At 42.8% G+C, this 21,584-nt stretch overlaps 1 pseudogene; it reads left to right on the top strand.

Moving 5' to 3' along the window:
* Nucleotides 1-16,827: 16,827 nt before the first annotated feature.
* LOC124778802 lies at nucleotides 16,828-16,945 on the top strand (annotated as a pseudogene).
* The last annotated feature ends 4,639 nt before the right edge of the window (nucleotides 16,946-21,584 follow it).

Below are 21,584 nucleotides of genomic sequence, written 5' to 3'. Positions count from 1 at the left end.
TCAACTACAGTGTATCACTTGTGAAGGCATATACATAGGACAAACAGGTAGAACATTTGATGTCAGATGCAAAGAACACAAGAGAGCCTGAAAGTATGGGACAAACCACTTCACATTTCAAGAACACCTAAGAAAACGTAACCACAAACCAACTACTAGAGAAGAAGACATGAAAATTATTAGAATCAACAACAAAAAACACTCCTAACCCTGCAAGAAAATTACCTCATACATAAAACCAAAGTAGAAAGGAAAACCCTGTTAAATGAGCAAGTACACATGCCAAACAATTCATTTTTTACACTAATAGATGAATAATGGAATAACGCTTCCAAATAATAGTTATTAATAATACCACCTAACAACTTTTCACTCGCTTATCCATGTACCCTTCCACAGAACATTGAAACCAAAAGTCAAATCAGTTGTCACCACAGCTTTCAACCATTCTTTAACAGCTATTGCATTCATATTCAACTCCATACATCTCAAACCACCAATCCTGTCCCTCCTCCCACCCATATAAAAAATGACATGGCCCCCAATACAAATGAGACTCCCCCTCCCCCAACACAAACAAAGAAACCGTACATACACTCTTCAGGTCAATCTCTATCTCTCCCTCATATTCACACAAACAGACGCACACACACACACAAATATAAACTTCATGAGTAGTAGTTGGTTTTGAAGATATACTTCGTTAGGTTGACAACTTGTAGGTAAACAAACCAAAGAGGAGAAAACACAGTGTTCGAACAAATAGCTACATCCAATAGCAAAATAATAATATTACACAACACAAAAAAGAAAGGGAAACACGATGCACAATGTGAAAAAGTTCGGAATAAAAAATTGTGCTTCTATTTCGAAAATAAGTAGTAGTGCCACCTCCAGAATAGAAGAGAGGAAACATGGATCACAGAAAACTGTAAGTAATTACTTATTTGCATAAAAAACGCGTCGTGAACTGTTTGATGGTCTAAAAATAACAAAGTTGTATCGTTACAGATCAAACTGAAGAAGCCTTAGAGCAATAAAAAGCGAAACACACTTGGGAAAAACAAATAAAATTACAGCAAGAAAAGATGGTTTTATTTACAAAAACAAGTATTTCTGTGCTTGCTGCGGAGAATGTCCACGCAAAACAACTTGTTACAAAACGTTAATCTTCCTTTAAATTTTTTTACCACTTGAATATGTTATCCCCGTGACTTGTTTAAAGTCAAAGCAAAGGTAACTTTTACTAGAAACCGCAAATGGATAAATGTGAATAGTAAATCTGTTAGTCTAACGAGGACCCTGCCATTTCCCTACAGTAGAGCCAGTTGAAATGGTGACTTCATTAAATTATCCTTTTTAGTTATTTTTTTGTAAGAGCTTCTTGCTTCTCGTTGAGGATACGATGAGTGAACAGAAAGTCCGTCAACAAGGGGGAAAAAGCAAAAGCTTCATTTTTGGGAGCAAGGATGGCCCTGTTGCACAACAGTCAGCGATAGAGGAAGATCTCCATGGCCATTTCATCGACGGATACAATGAAATTTGAAAATGCTAGGGAAGATACAAGTAGCAGACAGTCGACGACAGAGTCATTAGGGACGAAGCACAACCTCGGTTTGAGGAAGGAAATATGTCGTGCCTTCTCAAAAGGAATATAGCGGCATTTGTCTTGTGGTTCATAGGGAAGGCACGGAGAGCCAGCTTGTGGATGGGCGAACGTGGATTTGAACTCCCTCCTCCCGAGTGCAAGTCGAACGTCTCAATCACTGGACCACCTCGCTTAGTTGGTAACCTCAACGACATGCAATAGATTAGCGAAGAACTCGCCGGTGTTGTATTGTTCTAGGATATGAACCCTCATGTTCCTGAACAAATTTAATATTTCAATGTAATCTTTAAACTGTGACCTCAGAACTGGAGTTGTTCTATTGTTAATGTATACAAATAAAGTACAACTGTATACATTTAGACAATTGTTTGGGCATGTCTAGAACTTGAAAAAATTTGCTTTCAGCAATGACAGTAAAATCGTGAGATAAAATATTTCTCAACTGACAAACGCACAAAATTACCAGGAAATGCGTTTCTGATATATGTGGCTGGATGACTAGTGGTAAAAAAGATAGAATCAGCCACTCTAACCTACATCTACACTCCGCAAGCTACCTTATGGTATGTGGCGGAGCGTACTTTGTCCAGAGATCGCGGTGCCACATCAAAGTCTGCAATGCATATCGATACCTCAGACTTTAGCGAGGGCTTGCTGCAGTCCGCTACAACCAGTGGCAGGCACTCCAGAAGACCAGGCCTCCACTCTCTGCACTGCAGCGTCCTCGTGCTGAGGTCAACATAGAGCCTAACAGAGTACGAGGTCAATATAGAGCCCAGCAGGGAAAACTATCCTACCACTTCTACGTCCTGATTTAAAATTCCTATTCACGCCTCAGCCCATAGGTATTCCGCCTCCCCCCCCCCCCACACACACACACTAACAGCATTGTACAGGCTCTCCAACTGTACTGTGATATCACCTTAGCCTCGAACAAAACGGGGAATCCTAGGTGAAATCCAGGCGTGAATTGGAATTCAGATTGAGGAGGGAGGCGTGTAAGGGTAGCCTCTGGAGCCGTGCAAAGCCACTGTGCCTGGGTGGCGTAGTGGTTAGTGCGTCAGCATAGTTAGAAGGAGACCTGTTAGAATTGCAGGCGTTGGTACAAATTTTCTTCGTCGCTTCAGTCTGTGTATATACATCATAGATGTTTGAGGCTTAAAAAGGTCTCTGGAACCATGTAGCTCCATTTAAGTGAAGTACTTATCACACTATCCTCCTCGGGGATTCAGAAGTTGTTTAGATAATTAAGTTAATTTTTATTTATTTTTCCAAATCATTTGCACATTTTTACTTGGCTTACATCTTTCGACCATTCTGGATCATCTTCAGATATAAGTAGATCGTCAGCAACCCCTCTTGTGTATTCAGAATCACATATCAGAGTTCTTTGACATGTGATTCTACTTACGCAGCTACTTAGATCTGAAGATGATTCAGAATGATCGAAACATGTAATCTAACTAAAAATGTGCAACTATTAAGGAACAATAGACGAGAATTAGTAAAGACCCACTGCCTGGGTTTCAGGCAGTATCCCCCGTTTCGTTCGATACTGAGGTGCTATTCCAGTACAGCTTGAGAGCCACTGGAATGGTGTTGGAGTTTAGAGGGGAATTCCGTGGGGTGAGGCCTGAATGGAGATGTGGATTGAGGAGGGAGGCTTGTTGCGATTGTCCGTGCAGTTGCGCAAAGCCACTATGCTGGCGTGACGTAGTTGTTAGCACATATGTCTAGTAAGCAGATGATCCGCGTTTGAATCTCACCCTTAGTACTAATGTTCATTCGTTGCTTCTACATATATACATCACTTGCGACTACATATATACATCATGTATGTTTCAGTCTTGAAAATGGTCCTGGAGCCACATAGTTTCATTTGATTTTTGAACTACCTTCTTTGTGGGTGGACTACATACACTGACGATTCTTCCAGTGAATCTCAGTCTAGTACCTGACTTGCAGCGATTTGCTTTATGTGGTCGCTCCGTACGGATATTCCTAGTATTTTATCGCTGTGACGTCTTCTAGTGGTTATTCTGCAATCGTGTAGTCACTGTGAATTCTCTGTATACAACACCATCCTCCTCGAAAACCCTTGTGCAGTTCCCGACGTTATCCTTTAGGTTATATATATTACATAAAATAATGGGTCTATAACACTTCCTTGTGGTAAGCTCGAAGTTACTTTTAGATATGAAGATGTGTCTACGTCCAGTGACATACTTGTTCTGTTTGCTAGAAAATCTTCAATCAAATCATACAGCTGGTTTCATAATCTGTACCCACTTATTCTGTTTACAAGGCAGAAAAACGAACGTATATTGAACACCTTCTGGAAGTTTAGAATATTGTGCAGTCAGTAGGAATGCTTCACTCCAACGAGCTACGGTACGCTGCAGATGGAAGAGGAGCAAATTCTTTCGATTACTCTACGTAGAAACGCAATGGTATCCCTCCAAGTTGCCTTTTGTGTGTGAAGTGAGATCGGCTTCTTTTCTATCCCATGACCACTTACTTCGATATCTGTCATTTTTTGTCTTCGCACAACTATTCAAAGGAAGAACCATAGAAAGATCTTCCTCAGTAAAATTTATTTGCACAAACCGTTCATATTTCTGCCTTCTCTTTATCATCCTCCGTTTCGATGCAATTATTGCCACAGAGTGTCTGGGCAGATGACTTCCGTCCGTGTTGTAATTTAATGTCAGACTAAAACTTCTCAGGATTTTCTGTCAAGTCGGTGGACAGAGTTTTACTCTAGAATTCGTGGAACGCTTCACTTATGACTCTCCTTACCGTAATTTTGGTTGCGGTCAGCATCTTGTTTGTCTGTGAAGCTTTGACTACATTTAAATTTGCAGTGGAGCTCTCTTTCTTGTCGTAGCAGCTTTCTAATACGGCTGTCGAAACGAGGCGTTTTTTCCCATACCTCGCAACTTTGCTAGACGTGTACCTTTCTAAGATTACTGTACAATACTGATGAACTTTGTCGATATATGTGAAACATTTTCGGTAACAGAGAGGAATTTTTCATGTTAACTGCTCGGGTAATGTGAATGTAGATTTCTTTTTTCGCTCTTGCTGTGTAAAAATTTCGTTCTACATTTCTGTACATTGTTGGTTACCTGCATATTCAGTGATGCTGTAATGCTTGATGATAACTGATTCCCTGTTCTACACTGAAATGTTAAGTACAGGCCTGTTAGTGACTAGTAGATCAAATATGTTACCTTCAGGTGCCATTTCTTTGACTAGCTGCTGAAAGTGATTTTCGGATAAGGTACTTAGAACAATTTCACGTGATTCCCAGTCCCTATTATCTGTCTCAGTCACTAGAGTCTTCCACTATAGAGCTAGTAAGTTAAGATCTCCTCTTAATAATGTGACGTGACCAGGATACACCCGCAAAATATTCCTTAAGTTGTCCCTCGAATGTTCTGCTACGTCTGGTAACGCGCGCCGTGGAATTTGAATCCACGCCAGACGTCATGGACGTCGAAGACCCATAGTCTCTACACCATCGCTCCGTAAGATGTGGCCCACTTTTAGTGTGAGGGCGCCACAGTGGAACACGTGGTCCCAGCGGCCAATATCGGCGCCCCCGATAGCATACTTAAAGCGCCTGCCTCGCGCTCAGCCAGCATGTGGCTTTCGACCTTCCTTCTCTGCCGATGACCAACTCCTCCGCCTCACTCATCTTCTCTCACTCCAGCTTAACTCCCGTCGCTCCGCCATTTTTGTCTCCCTCGACCTCGAAAATGCCTACGACCGTGTTTGGCTTCCCAGTCTCCTGTTTAAACTCCAAACCTACGCCCTTCTTGTCAACCACATCCATCTTACGGCCTCTTACCTCTCCCACCGCCCCTCCTATGTTACCGTCCATAATGCCAATTTCCACATCTTCTATCCCTCTGCAGGTGTGCCCCAGGGCTCTGTCCTCTCCCCTCTCCTCTACCTCCTGTACACAGCAGATATGCCCTGACTCCCCCTCCAGTACACCTCTTGCAATATGCCAATGACACCGCATTCCTCGCCCTCGCTCCTACCCTCCAACGGTCCCAAAGCCTTCTCCAGAATCACCTTGACCTTTTTGCCGCGTGGTGTAACCAGTGGCTGCTGACAATCAATCCTTCCAAGACCCAGGCAATCATCATAGGTCGTACCACTCGCTCCTTCCGACTCCTGGATTTCTCCCTTGCCGTCTGCGCCCGTCCTGTCCGCCTCTCCCCCACTCTCACCTACCTTGGCCTCACCCTTGTCCGTCACCTCACCTGGATCCCTCATCTCCGCTTCATCCAATCCAAAGGCCACAACTGCCTCCTCAAACTCCTCTCTAGCCGGACATGGGGGTTGCACCCCTCTACCATCCTCCACACCCACAAATCCTTAATCCGTCCCATCCTCTGTTATGCCAGTCCCATCTGGATATCTGCCCCCCCCCCAAATTCTATAAGTCCCTCCAGATCCTTGAGCGTCATGCACTCCGCCTCACCTTCTGTATACGCCTCCCATCCCCCATGCGGATCCTCTATGACCTCATTCCATTCCCCCATCTGCTCCTATTCCGCGAACATATCCGCATACTCTACACCTCCTGCAGCCTTCATCCCCCTCAACCCCTGATTTCTCCTCTACTCTCCCCACCCCCTGCCACGCCTTCACTGTTGTGTCCCCCCTACCCTCCATCTCTACATCTCCTTTCCCAAGGTGGCTTCCATCAACTCCCCATCCCGGATGATGCCCTCTCTCTCTCCATCTATCCCTCCTATCAACTCTGATCCTCACCCCCCCCTCCGTCCTTTCCCTGGGCTCCCTCTACCCCCCCCTTCAATCCTGTTTTCTCCCTGCCAAACCTCTCCATACCTCCCTTCTTCCCCCCCCCCCCGAGTCCTTTTGTATTCCCCTCCTCTGCCTTCCACACTCCCTGTCGCATCTGCCCAGCACCCCCAACCCCTCTTACGGATCCCCTTCCTCCAGCGGCTCCTTTCCCCCCTCCCCCCTTCGCTTTTCCTCTCCTTCCCCCCCTTTTTTTACTTTTCCATCATATGTGCAGTTGCCACCCCACCTGCTCTCGGCTGTGGTATGTCACATTTGCCAACTTTTTAGTGCAGTGCTCCAGTGAATGTTCAGTGTTGTTCGTCTGTCTAGTGTTGCGAACAGAAACCATGCTGAAACTTCCTGGCAGATTAAAACTGTGTGCCCGACCGAGACTCGAACTCGGGACCTTTGCCTTTCGCGGGCAAGTGCTCTACCATCTGAGCTACCGAAGCACGACTCACGCCCAGTCCTCACAGCTTTACTTCTGCCAGTATCTCGTCTCCTACCTTCCAAGCTGTGAGGACCGGGCGTCAGTCGTGCTTCGGTACCTCAGATGGTAGAGCACTTGCCCGCGGAAGGCAAAGGTCTCGAGTTCGAGTCTCGGTCGGGCACACAGTTTTAATCTGCCAGGAAGTTTTATCAGCGCACACTCCGCTGCAGAGTGAAAATCTCATTCTAGAAACCATGCTGTCGCTGGGTGTGACTTCTATGTCTTTTGCGAACAGAAACCAGACTGTCGCCGTGTTTTTTAATTGTCTGTCTATTATTTTACCTGTCTGCTTCGAATGTATTTTATTAGCATCATCACCCCTTTGTTCTATGTTTTAAGTTCCACAATTTTTTATCTCTGTTACTATTTAAGTCTCCGATTTTATCGCCTGTTTTTATTATTAATTCTCTTCATCTTATTCAGACAAAGCCTGTAGGCTGAAGAGCGGCATACTAAGCTGCTGCCAGCCCGCCCCCTTCGGGGGGAATCGCAATTCAATAAAGGAAAACAAAAAAAAAACAAAAAAAAAAGCTCAGCCAGCAGTCTAACATCGCGTGCGTCCCAGGGCATATCGCCTCAGACAGCATATTGACTTTCGTGTTTCTATTCCAGTGGACGTGGTTGTCTTGTTTGGTTCGTTACTCTGTTGTCTGTTCTTGTTGTGTCATAAGGTCCTCCGTTGGTCGTGTCCGTCCTCTCCCATTGTGTTGTTCGCGGTCTGCTCCCTGGGTCCCGCGGCGTTTCCGCCACGACTACCCCGCGACCGTTCCGGTCGCCGTTACAACACTACGACTGCTCCTGAGGCAGGGATCTATAAACAGTATCTAATAACCATCTTCGGTTCATCTTTAACACTTATCTTCACACAAATCATTTGCGAACAGAGTCTGTAATAATCTCACTAGATATTATCGTATTATTTACAGCCTCACCGGTGTTCACCCTAACACTGCGATTTACATTTTGATGATATTAACATCTGGTTTCAGCTCACTTTTTGTCCTTTGTGCTAGATGGGCATTACTATCATTTATAAGCGAGTTACACTGAGGCGACAAAGGGGTTCATTGAACAGCGATGTGGAGATACACAGATGGCCATAGTATCACGTACACAGGGCATAAAAGGTCGCTGCATTGGCGGAGTTTTCATTTGTATTAGGTCATTCATATGAAAAGGTAATTACGGCCGCACGACAGGAATTAATAGACTTTGAATGTGGAATGGTAGATGGGACTTCATGCATGGGAGCTTCGATTTTGGAAATCGTTAAGGAATTCAGTATCTCGAGACCCAAAACATCAACAGCGTACCGATAATACTAAATTTCAGGCACTACCTCTCACCAAGGACAATGCAGTGGTCGACGGCCTTGAGATAATGAAAGAGAGAGCGGCGTTTGCGTACAGTTGTCTACGCTAACAGACAAGCAACATTGCGTGAAATAACAGCAGAAATCAATGTGCCACGTACGACGAACGTATCCGTTAAGACAGTGTGCGAAATTCGACGTTAAGCGGCTGTGGCAGCAGACAACCAACCAGAGTCCCTTTGCTAACAGCTCGACATCGTCTGCAGCACTCGTGACCATATCGGTTGGACGGTAGAAGACTGGAAAACCGTGGACTGGTCAGATGAGTCCAGATTTCAGTTGGCAAGAGCTGATGATAGGGTTCGAGTGTGGCGCAGACCCCACGAAGCAACGGACCCAAGATGTCAACGAGGCACTGCTGAAGCTGGTGGCGGCTAGTCCAACTGTACCATATACGGAGTGAAATAGTTATGTCGGCTACTTAGAGACCATTTGCAACCATTCTTGGATTTCATGTTCCCAAACAACAATGTAATGTCACTGGGCCACAATCGTTAACGATTGATCTGAAGGACATTTTGTACATTTCGAGCGAATGATCTGACCACCCGGATGGTCCAAGATGAATCCCATCGAACTTTTACGGGACATAATCGAGAGGTCAGTTCGTGCACAACATCCTGCACTGGCACCACTTTCGCAATTATAGACAGATACAGAGGCAGCAAGGCTCAATATTTCTGCAGGGGGCTCCCAACAACTTGTTTAGTCCTGGGACGTTTCTGCAGACACTTGTGGAGTTAACTAACATTGTTGAGACGCCCTGCTAATCCCGCTGGACAGGACAGGTAGTTTAAGTTGTGGAAAGGGGCCAAAATAAGGGGCTTTCAGTTACACTCGACCATACAACTTTAGTATTTGATCAAACATTACAAGAGCCCAAAAACATTTTTTTAAACACACAGCTTTAATCTTTGGGACTTAAGTACCGACTGAAAGCCACCGTAATTTAAAAACGGCTGAAGGCGAATAACTTAAAACGCAAACATTATCAGAAATTTCAAAGGCAAGCCTTAACTTACAATAAGGCCCAAAGAATATGAGATTTTCAAAGCAAAAAATTTGAATTCAAAATCGGCTGAAAGCCCAACACTTAAGGCTAAACAACATTAATTTAAAAAAAACGATGCCTTATGTAAAACAGTTCTTAATTAGGCAAAAGTCAACCAAAACAGAAATTTAAATGGCAAAACCTTATCTTAAAACAGTTTTTTAGTTAGGCTGAAGGCCCAAAGATTCAGAGACTTCAAGAGCAAACAAGTTAAATTCAAATCGGCAGAAGGCCTAAAACTTAAAATTCAACAACATTAAAACCTTTAAAATGCCAAAGGTCTCACGTGAAACAGTTCTTTAAATTAGGCTGAAGGCCTTAAGAGCAAAACAACTCGAAGTGAAAATCGGCCGAAAGCCCAACACTTAAAATTTAACAACATTAAAACGTCTAAAATGCCAAAGGTCTTGCGTGGAACAGTTTTTTAAATTAGGTTGAAGGCCTAAAGAATAAGGGCAAAACAACCTTAATTTAAAAAAAAATTGGCTAGAAGCCATACAACTACAAACAACAAGAACAAATAAAAAAAGAAGGCAGTACACCCAAGGGCGCTCAGAAGTTCCGAGGGTCGGCCTGGAATTCAAACACTAACACTCACTTAGGTGAGACAGGCAGTCGGGCCAACGATTCACGATCCGACGACAACCCAACCGAAAAGAAAGTCAACGGACACACCAACAAGGTAACTTCCAGTTCACCCGACCAGGGCACGACAGGGAGTTCAACGGAACAACGTAGAAGATATTGGCGCCCACAACCAATCATACATGGAGCTGTCAAACTACACACCGTGCTGGGCAGCAACAACACGATGAGGAAACTACACTGCCTGAAATTTATGTCAATGGCCAGGGCAGGTAACCGGAACGTTAACGGCCAAAAGGCAGAAGATTCCGCTTGTGCACTTCAGTTCAAATAACCAAATACAGCAAAACTCCACTGTAGGGTGGCTAGAATTTTCCAAGTTCAAAACCATGTTCTTGCTCGCGGGAATGTCCCAACAGCCGACAACGTACTCCAAACGTCACTTTTGTATCCGGCCTGGAAGGCGGCGCGTGGGTAGGAGCAGGAGCACAAAAAATACGTCGGTACTGCACGTAAGTAAAAGTGGTTCACTGGTGCAAAAAAAAAAAAAAAAAATACATGTTTACATAACCTACAATGAGGTGCGATGCTGAGACCCGTCGTATGTAGAGCAAAGCTGAAGCTAAGTGTCCCGGCCGTCTGCTCTGGATCAAATGGGGAGAAACTGGAGCGGAGCTCGTAGAGCACAGCACCGGGTAGAGGGCGCTGTCGTCGGTGTCGGTGTCGTAGTGCCAACCTACGCCGTGTCATCGTGGCTATCGATACCACAGACACAATGTGAACATAGATTAGAACAAATAAGCCCTCGGTCACAAATATTAAGTCAAAATTGACCAGGTTTCGACGCTACTATGAGCGTCGTCTTCAGAATTGCACTAACTGTTCTAAAACATATTAGGTATATGATACATTAATACAATTAAAGTTTGTACTGACTGGAAAAAGATGTAGTACTTACAAGTCACATATTAAAAAAGATCTAAGCCGGAAAGGCGACGTCATGAATAGTTGTAAGTAAGATGGCGAGCCGCTAAGGGCTGCTCGTACTTTAGTGAACAAGGGTTGCAACAAGACTGACGTGCCCACGTTAGAAAGTGTGGGTAAGTAAACATGGTGTTGCTACGAGCGCCATCTCGTAGAAGCAGAAACAACTCGGCTACTGTACATTCAAAATTAGACACATGAAATTGTGATGCAGCTGATTCAGGCATAACGTAAGCACTAATAATAATAGGATGAGGTTACATATTTATCTGCTATAAACAGAGATACATTTTGTAACGTAAAAAAACGTTAGTTATGACATACAAGAAAACAGCAAAGATGTAACAGGAAAACAAGATTTCGGTAAACTGCATGAGTAAATCTGAATCAAAAATCAAGCAATGGCTTTATAAAGTTGAAAAAGTTTTTATTTCGCAGCTGCAGCTGTTCGTTGAGAATGAGGCCATCATGACGAGAGAGATGTTTGAAAATCTCCAATTCCTCTAAAACATCTAACCTACGCCCCTTCTTTTCGGTGTGCAGAATATTGTTATCGCCTATGGTTTTAGGCACGTGTCCAGTAATTAAGAGATGATCGGCAAAGGATGAATTTAGGGGACTGGTGCTGTTCTTTCTCAAAAGATGTTCTTGATATCTGATGGTGAAAGCACGTCCAGTTTGCCCTATATAATAGGAGGAGCAGGTATCACAGATGATCTTATAAACGCCAGAACTTTCTGTAGGGGAGCTAATGGATTTCAAATTATGAATGAAGTTTCTCTTTAGATTATTGTTAGTAGAGAAGGCAACATTGCAGTTGTATTTGTTGCGAAACATGCTCTGAATCTGATAGGAAATGGGTCCTATAAAAGGAATAGAAAAAAGTTTTTTTCGGTTAATTTCAGTGCATGAAGTGTTGAGCGTGGTAGTTCTTGCAGTTTTCTTTTTTAGGATATCGTCCACTATGTTAAGCGTATATTCATTATTGACTGCTATGGTTTTAAGTAAATTAATCTCCTCATTAAACTTTTCTGTTGAAAATGGTTGATGTCGGCAAGGATGCCGGCTAATGGGTTGCCCATGGCGAGCCGATCAGACTGCTGGTACAGTTGCCCGTTGAATTCAAAGTAGTTGTACTTGACAAGGACATTAATGAGATTCATAAAATCGGTAATGTGTTCATCTGATAGATCTTTTTTAAATTGACGTAAATTTTCTTCCACAATGATGAGCGTCTCATGTACCGGGACATTGGTATAAAGATTTTTAACATCTAAGGAAAAGAGTTTGGTGTCTGAACTGCATACTAAGTTTTTAATATTTTGGACCAAAACATGGCTGTTAGGAACGGAATAATTATTTTCGAAAACGAAAGATTTTTTCAAAGTTCCGTCTAGAAATCGGGACAAATCGTGATATGCGCTATTCATGCTATTGGAGATTGGATGATTAGGCTTATGAATTTTGAACTGGGACCGAAGTTTAGGGGGCAGAGGATTCATATTGATGAGTAGTTTCTTTTGGAAAGGTTTTATAAGGAATTTTGCATTGTTAATGGCTGACCTCACTTCTTTCTGCAATTTAGGAGTCGGATCATCATGCAGCTCCGATAAGTTGTTTTCACTGAAGAAATTTTCAGTTTTAGAAATCGCCAGGTCAAAGGTAGTCCAAGGTGCCAATATCGATACACACCGCTGCTGCCACCCGCGGAAGGAGAGGATTACAGCATAATCGCGGGAGACTAAACACAGAATCGCATCGAAGGTTTAATCCAGCGCATAGCATGAGCCAGCCACAGCTCAATTATGAATGATAAATTCTTCAATTAACGAGGATAGTCTTCCTTTCTGATCAAAATCAGAACTTATCATCTTGTGCCAATGCTGGAACAACATGCTCACAACCCTTGTATTCTGCTAACGTTGCAGCCATCTTGGACCATCTGGATGGCCAGATCATTCGCTCGAATTGTACAAAATGTTCTTCAAACTAATTGCGAACGCCTGTGTCCCTGCGCAGGTTGCTAACATTAACCCACATCCAAGGTCATCAGAGAATCATCTAAACCTGTGGTTTATGCCTCTCAATCGTCTCCAAATCAGAGGACTGTAAACGACTCTGGGAACAATCCAGCTAAATGCTAGCTCTGCTTCTATCGTCGCCGTAGGCTAGCTGGCTTCACCAAACCAGCCAGCCATCTGTGGGAATCGAGGTTGACCTCAGAACCGAGGCAGCAGGGGTCATTAATACTGACACGAGCCACAATTTTCAGCAGTGTTCACCCAGTGCACTCAATTGCTATCGGCAAAGGCTTCTTCAAGTTTCGGACGTGACTCTTCAGAAAGCAAACAGACACTGCTGTTCTCTCCTGATCTACCCGCTACTTCTCTGAGGGGTTCCTTACCCACCTAACATTTGATTTCCCACTGACCAGCAGTCACATCGGAAGATCGGCGCCAGTACCAACAAAAGTGGGGTCCCGTGCTGGCTCACATGTAATTTCAGCATTGGGCAATACCTCAAAGCTGTTGTTAAGGTGTAAGGGGACAGTCATTTGGCAAGTATCCACTTTCGCTTTCCGACCAGGTGATTCGCGATTTTGCCACAGTCATCATTTTCGGTCAGGTGTATGTCGATCGGCCAGTATGAGCAAATAGGAAGAAACTGGGAAACCAAGCATACTTTCTTTGAGTCATTGGCCTTCTGAGTTATTTGATTTGCCCCTCCACGAACTCCTTTCTTGTGTCGCATCATAATCTCAGAATAGCATATGCAACCTAAAATATGAGTTATCTGCTGGGTGTATTCCAATCTCTATCTTTCCCTATAGTTTTTAACCTCGTTTAGCTTCCTCTAATATCAAATTTAACCATTAACATATGCTATTAACTTTGATGTTTAGAGCATTATCTGACCAAGATAATAAAAATTACACAAGGCACTACAAATATCCTTCATAGCGCGCTTTAAATAGCTCCACTGAAGAGCAAGAAAATACCGCTGTTTACGATTAAGTCTCTCCATTACAAAACAATGGTAAAAATTTAGGGACACTACTTAATATTGTATGTACATTGAAGAAAATGAGCAGTATGATGTACCCTTGTTTCCACCATGTGGGTAGAGTAAAAGAGTAAAGCACCCACTGTTTCGGTTTTTAATGCCGTTAGAATAACCGGCAGTCACATCCGACAGCTAGTCCTCGTTGCGGGGAGTGACTTATCCAGACTGTCGAGAAATTCAACATATACCATTACATCTCTCTTAAAAAATATGCGTCGTATGAAAAACTTAGTCTTCTGGATAGTATAGCAAAATTTCATAGGGTAAACGTTGTGGCACATCGACTGAGAAAGCGTGATCCCGCGGGAGGGAAAGAGTGAACACACTGGAGTATGGGGTCGAATGAAACATTAAGGTATGCATAAAAGTATTACAAAAACTGTACATTGTGGTTGAAAAAAATTAGTATAAGGAAGGTAAAACAGGAACATAAAAACAGCATTAATTGAGCTATATTATCACTAATTCAAATGTGTAACTCTCAGACTTCAGGACTATTCTAGTGGTTCAACCGTTTTACTTAAACACCTGTGTCATTTGATGCGAGAGTATATCAGTAAACGAGGTTTAGAAGAGCTGTGAAAAAACGTGAAGCAAAAGCTCTCTGTCGACAATACTGGGGCACCAGTTCGTAATAACATGCAGCAGACCAGTGAAGACTATAACCTCTATTTAAAACTACTACAGCTTTCTGTAATACGCCAAATTTCATTTAATAAAGCAGAATTTTGGTGAGTGCATCCTTCAAACGTTTGAAAATACACATATTTTTATTTCAGTGTTTCAGAAATACTGCACTATCGTACGCACATACTCCTAAACAGTATTATTGTTTTTATTCAAATCCGTTAACGATTAATTTTCCACCGAAGGACTGGGCAGTTCGGTTGCGGCGTCCGTGACAGCTCGGGTCCCACAGTTACTGACTCTCAGGTGATCGTTCTGGCAATATAATATCCACACGTACTATAGAAACAGATGTACGTTTGTATGTATCTTCCACAACACCTCCTAAAGCACTGGACTGATTTCAACCAAATTTGGTATACATATCACTTACTGTCTGGAGAGAATCGCTTGGCACGTAAGAACCACCTACACCTACGTAGCAAAGGACTGGGATTGGGGTGGAAACGAAGTGGTGCACATGACGCACTAATACTATATTTTATTCGACCAATTTTTAGAAATGAGGGCCCTTAGTGACTGGAAACAAGCTTTGCACATAATTTCAAACTTTTACGACACTTTTTCTTCCTGACAACTCCCGTAAAAAGGTGTAAGGAAAAAGCTTATTATTTACTACATTTTGGCTATTCATGCAGTAAAACTACCGCATCGGACATGACGCTTTAATTTAACACTTCTTTACTACTGACTGTTTGGCAACACATTTTGCAGACGGTATTCACGAAAGTCAGTGAATGTAACTGCTAAATTAAGTCATTGTGTGACAGGTAATTAATGAGATATGACTTTATGAACATTAAGCTACATGAAAACGAAACTGTCGGGCAAAATTCGCTATAGATCAGGTAAAACGTGTGTAGAAATATGAGTGGAATATGTTAAATATATGTGGCAAATGCGTAAGCGGGCAAAGGCAAGGGTAAAAAGCTTCTCCTAAGCCTCTGGGTCGATATAACCGAACTTGGTACACATATTACTTACTATCAGGAAATAAGTACTGCAGGGGTAAGTACTAGCACCCTCCTATTGGATAGGGGGTGATAATGCGCAGAGAGAGAGGGGAGGAGGAGGGGACAGAGATAGATGGAGGGAGAAATGGACAGAGACAGGAAAGAGGAAGAGATGGACATAGAGAGAGGGTAGGAGGGGATGTGCAGAGAGACGAGGAGATAGACTGAGGATGGGATGGGGGAGACAAGGTGCAGATGGACAAAGGAAAGAGGAGCTAATGGATAGAGATAGTGGAGAGGAGCAGATGTGGGGTGAAGAAAGAGAGCTGGGGAAGGAGAATATGGACTAATGGAAGACTGGAATAAGTAGGCTACACATGGCGGGGACTCAGCTAGTATTAAAATGAGTCTCGCTCTCTCCAAACTGCATTCCCCATATGTTCCACGTAGCAGTATGTGGAGCATCACTTGTCTGAATGTTGTAAAAAATAAATAAAAGCTCCAACTGGTCCAAGCAAACGAAAACTTCTCTCTTGCGCTATACGTTTCGAACAGACATTCCCGTAGTTTAAAATGAAGAGTCGGATGATACAGATTTCTGGACATGGACTGTGTGACTTTGTCTCAGAGGACCTGAGTCACCCTGTTTGTTACGAATTATCAGCCACCACTCTTCATCATATCAAATGACTGGTTACATAAATGCATCTTTATCTTTGTGGTGTGTGTGCGTGACAACACGGATGCTGCGATGCGGTAACACGTAATGTTAAGGGGCTGATGACGGCACCGTGATCAACAGAGACGAGTTGAAAAATAGGGAGTCGCCTTTATGTAGAACCAACCGCATTGGCCACGACGACCTTCAAATTCCTGTATTAATCTATCAACAGGCATTTTGTTTCCATTGTGTGAAGGAAAAACATGAACGGTGAATACAAGTCTGGATGAAACAGCACACTGCAAAAACACTGTGGTTTAGGTGAGGATTTATCTCATTCAACACTAGTGTTCAAGCGTAAAGCGCGATCAAGTCGATGGAGTACGTCAATTGATCAAGGTGTAGAAGGTTATGGAGCAAGATTAATCACGAGACATCTCGCAGAGAACAATGTTCAAAATGTAGGAAAGGAGTAACATAATTCTTGACAGAGAATATGCACATAAAACAGGCCAAGACTGAAAATTAGTAACATAAGTAATAGCTTGTAGGACAACGGCCTTACCGCAGAGGATACACCGGTTCCCGTCAGATCACCGAAGTTAAGCGCTGTCGGGCGTGGCCGGCATTTGGATGGGCGACCATCCGGGCCGCCATGCGCTGTTGCCATATTTCGGGGTGCACTCAGCCTCGTGATGCCAATTGAGGAGCTACTCGACCGAATAGTAGCGGCTCCGGTCAAAGAAAATCATCATAACGACTGGGAGAGCGGTGTGCTGACCACACGCCCCTCCTATCCACATCCTCATCTTAGGATGACACGGCGGTCAAATGGTCCCGGAGTGCTTTAATAGCTTGTGGTGATCTATATGAACGCGAAATTAACTACAGTCATCAGAATTTCTCCATGAAAACGTGTTATGCATGTGAGGTAGTATTCCTAAGAATGAAATAGGAATTGCTGTCGAATTTGCATCACACACATTTCAGACAGAGTAGATTCATTATCGTTGGTATTGTTGTTGTATTAATCTTCATTAGAATAATTACTTTGTATTGTTGTTCGTCATGTCACAGATATTTCATGTTTTTATGAATAACTATTCCTTTCAGAGTGGTGTATAGCCATGATAGTCACGTATAAATATGCTTCTGTTCTAATAGTCATGTTGTACTTTGGAAAGCTTATTGGAATTGGTAAAATAATACACGGCTGGGAAATAATGAAGGATCATCAAGGATTGTGTTCTGTGGCACCACTGTGCATACTGAGGGGTTGTGGTGTTAGTGATTCATTTGTCACAGTCATCGGCGATCAGATGTTGTTCAGGAGGCCTGTCTGTACACCATGCATACAGTAACTGTGCTGACTTTTGAGGCGAAACGTGCTTGCAACATTCATTCTAGTGTACAACCACGCTCGTCCCGACGAGTACATACTCCTATGGAACAGCTCTAGACATTTCAATGGGATCACGTTTTGGGCCTGTAGGATGCTGGTAGATATATCGACGGATAGCCCCACACTTGGGACACGAGGGATCGCTGGTGTGTCGCTGCTTTCAACACTGGTCTGTGGAACGTTACCACACCTGTAGACGGGGTACTGGATGTCCGCGTAGTAAAGACGCACGTCCAGACTGACGCATTGTGGGAGCAGCAGTGGAGGTCCGAACATCACCAAGGGGGGAAATCTGGCTACATGTTGCAACTGCTGGGAACCGTCTACTTGTAGCGGAGTTGAGAACACGTTGAATTTGGCCAGGATACCACTGGTACTACAACACACCAATCATGGCACTCCTGTGACATGGAAGTCTACTGGAGAGTGGAATGGTTCTCTCTTGTCTTCAATGATGAGAGTAGGTTCTGCACATATGCGAGTGTTAGTCATACATGTGTGTGCCAAAGACCTGGTGAACTGCCTGTTCCAGAGCCCATTCTCCCACGAGACACTGCTCCTATCCCGGGCTTAAAGGTCGGAGGTGGAAGGGAGGGGCGAGAATGAGCTAAAAAGTTACAACTCGTGATCACTCCAGGTATTTCTGAAGAGTAAAGTAACCAGAGCTCACGAAAACACACAGACTGTTATCTCCGTGTTACTGTCATTTCTTCGGCAACGAAGGTGACGTGCTTTTTCAGCAGGACAATGCGCGTTCAAGTACGGTTGCTGCGACGCAATGTGCTCTTGGTGGTGTATAATAACGGCCCTGGGCAGCAAGATCACCAGATCTCTCGCCCACTGAACGTGTATGGGACATGAAGCGGGAACCTGCTCGTCCTGTAGCGCCAGCAAGAACCATTCCTGAATTGCAACGAAAGGTGCAAGGTGCTTGAGACAGTCTATCGCTGAATGCCGTTCGTCACGTATATGGTCGCTTACATGCGAGAATACAAGAACTACCTGTCACTTCACTTGTCAATAAAATGACCTTGTCATTGAGGGTTTTCCATGTCTTCGTCTGCGGTGCACTTCGTTCCATAGTGATAACATCATTAGCAAACGATTTGAGGATATATTATAGAAGTAAAATATCTGTTCTGAAACCTGGCAAACCCAGCAACAAGGTAGAAAGCTATCGCCCCATGGCCCTACTTAGCTAATGCTACAAGGTTTTTGAAAGGCTAATATATAGCAGAATAAGTAGCGCTATCCTAGAGAACGTTTCAGTTGGTCAGGCAGGCTTCAGACCAGGGCGTAGTTGCTGCGACCAAGTATTGTCTCTCACACCCTTCGTAGAGTCAGGATACGAAATGAAACAGAAAACATCTGTGGCATTTGTTGCTCTAACTGCCGCCTTCGACACTGTGTGGAGGAAGGCCTTATCTACTGAAACGTCCCCTTAGTAAAATTGTACAAGACTGTGCTTAAACTGACACACAATATTTTTAGCGCAACGGAATCTGACTTTCAATAATCCCTACAAAAGAATGGCTGTGACTAACGTTAACCTATACCTTACACAAATCACTTACCTCACAAAAATCTTCACTACTCGAACTACTACAATACAGCGAACGCCACTACTGCCAGCTAAATAAAAGATTCAAACTACTGAAGGCACTAACTACTGATAGGTATAGTTAGCAAATGAAAGATTTTGATAGAGAACAAACAATGTATTTACCTTAATAGTGTTCAAAAGTCATAATATATATAGCAGTACATGACATCTAGTCTTACAAATGTACTGTCTCAGATGGACACACATCCAGATCATCTACTCTCAAAATTCCGCCATCTCTCTCCCCACATCCACCACTGCTGGTGGCTCACCTCCAACTGCGCAACGCTATGCGCTGTTAACATCCAGCTGCCCAATACTACAATGGCAGACAACAATGCAATCTAGCCACAGACTGCACACAGCACAGCCAGTGATTTTGATACAGAACGCTACGTGGCGTTACCAATAAGAAAACCTAAACAGCCTACTTACATAGCCCCCATGCTCCCCACAAAAAATTTTACAAATTGTTTTGGGCACTGGCCAATACATATTTGTTAAAATGTTTTCACTATTGCAATAACAAAGAAATCAAATGCACACACTTATTGATACAATGTTGGTCAAAAGCTAAAATTTTCTCACAGTCCATAAAGACAGTCCTGATCATCCATCATAGCAAAATTGCAGTTTTTTTCTCAAAGTCTGAGCAGTAAAAGAAAATGCACATGGAAGTAGTGGATTTCCATGCAGTCTTGAAGAAGTAGTGTTGTCCTTCCAACGGAAAGACAGTGCTGACTCTTGACATGCAGACAGGTAATGGGCCACAACAGAGCAAACCCAAAGCAGAGTCAGTCGAAGTTTTGAAGAATATTGGTAAGTAGGTCATCACAGAGCAGACCCACTGTAGTCCTGGTAGAGAGTATGGTATTGATGGGCCACCAGAGGTGCAGACCCACTGCAGTCCTTGTAGAGATAAGGGTATTGGTGGGCCATCGAAGGTGTAGACCCACTGTACTCCTAGTCCTTGTAGAGATGGCTAGCAGTCATCCGTTGCGACTGTGCAGGTGCACAATCACCATCAAAGAGTCTTGTGGACAATATAGCAAGTCCGTAAACCACCACTTGTGCACGCACAAAGTTTTTGGAATTGTCCTTAGAACCAGCAATGCTGTTAACCAGTCCCTTGCTGAATTATTAACACATGTGCAAACAGTAACAGCCCCAACTTCTCACATATTGTGCATTACTATGACCAACAGAAACGTGTGCAGTGAAATGTAACTTAATTTGAAGAACTGGTGTCTATACAATTATAAATTTACAATATAAGAATACAATTACAAAGTTACAAAATACATCATTAAAGAACATAATAGTACACATAACATTTGTGGTAATACAGGTTTTACAAAAGAATAGAAATAAACTTATACATCAGTGTTACAGGAATTATGACATAAGTAAATATATAAAATAATGAGAATAGTTTTCGAAACATTAATTTCACACATGAGCATTGAAACAGAACAGAACTAATAATGTCTATACATCTTTATAAAGTAAATAACATATTATTAATGCAAATTACATTTGAGGATAACAGTATTCCTCATCATAGTGGATGTAGCTTAGTACTATAAAAATTCTACAACATAAATCGTATTAGCTAAACACATAACGACAGGAAAAACACAAATACACAAGAGTACGCAAACACATAGCAGAATAACACAGGAGGAAAGGTCAGGGTTTGTTTTCAGTGTAACATTTGGTACTGCAGTCCAACCCAAAACTTCATTCCATAGATCTTTCGTCTTATTTCAACAATTGTTTCCACCAAAAAAATCCTATCCAAGCATGCTTTCTGTATTTATATATTCACATATTTCTTACCTCATTATTTATTTTCCATTATCTTACCTCATCATTTATTTCCAAGAAAATCCTACCTAAACCTGTTGTCCCTAAACCCTACTTTTTTGTTCATATCCTCTTTCAAAATACTTTTTTGGCCAAACCATCTTCTTATAGCCTCTCAATGCATTTCTACCAATTCATCACAACTCGTTCTCTAATATAGCCTACCCCATCTTAAGCTAACTTAAATCTACTGGCTCAGATGCTAAACTAAGGGATGAGGCAATGCAGCAGCATAAAACAATTAAAACAAGCAGCAATGACAAAAAAATGGAAATTGTCAAAGCAAGCAGCAGTATATATAGATTATCAAAGCAATTGCAATATTACAACTAATATAAGGCAATGGTGCAGCAAACTAGAAAAGTAAATCAGTAGTAAAACTGGCTTAACAGGGTAATGCAAAGTGAAATTTAGTAGTACTATGCCTGGCAAACAAT

Source organism: Schistocerca piceifrons, chromosome 2 (genome assembly GCF_021461385.2).
Source record: "Schistocerca piceifrons isolate TAMUIC-IGC-003096 chromosome 2, iqSchPice1.1, whole genome shotgun sequence".
NCBI classification, from domain to species: Eukaryota; Metazoa; Arthropoda; class Insecta; order Orthoptera; family Acrididae; genus Schistocerca; species Schistocerca piceifrons.
This window is presented reverse-complemented; position numbering and strand designations above follow the sequence as displayed.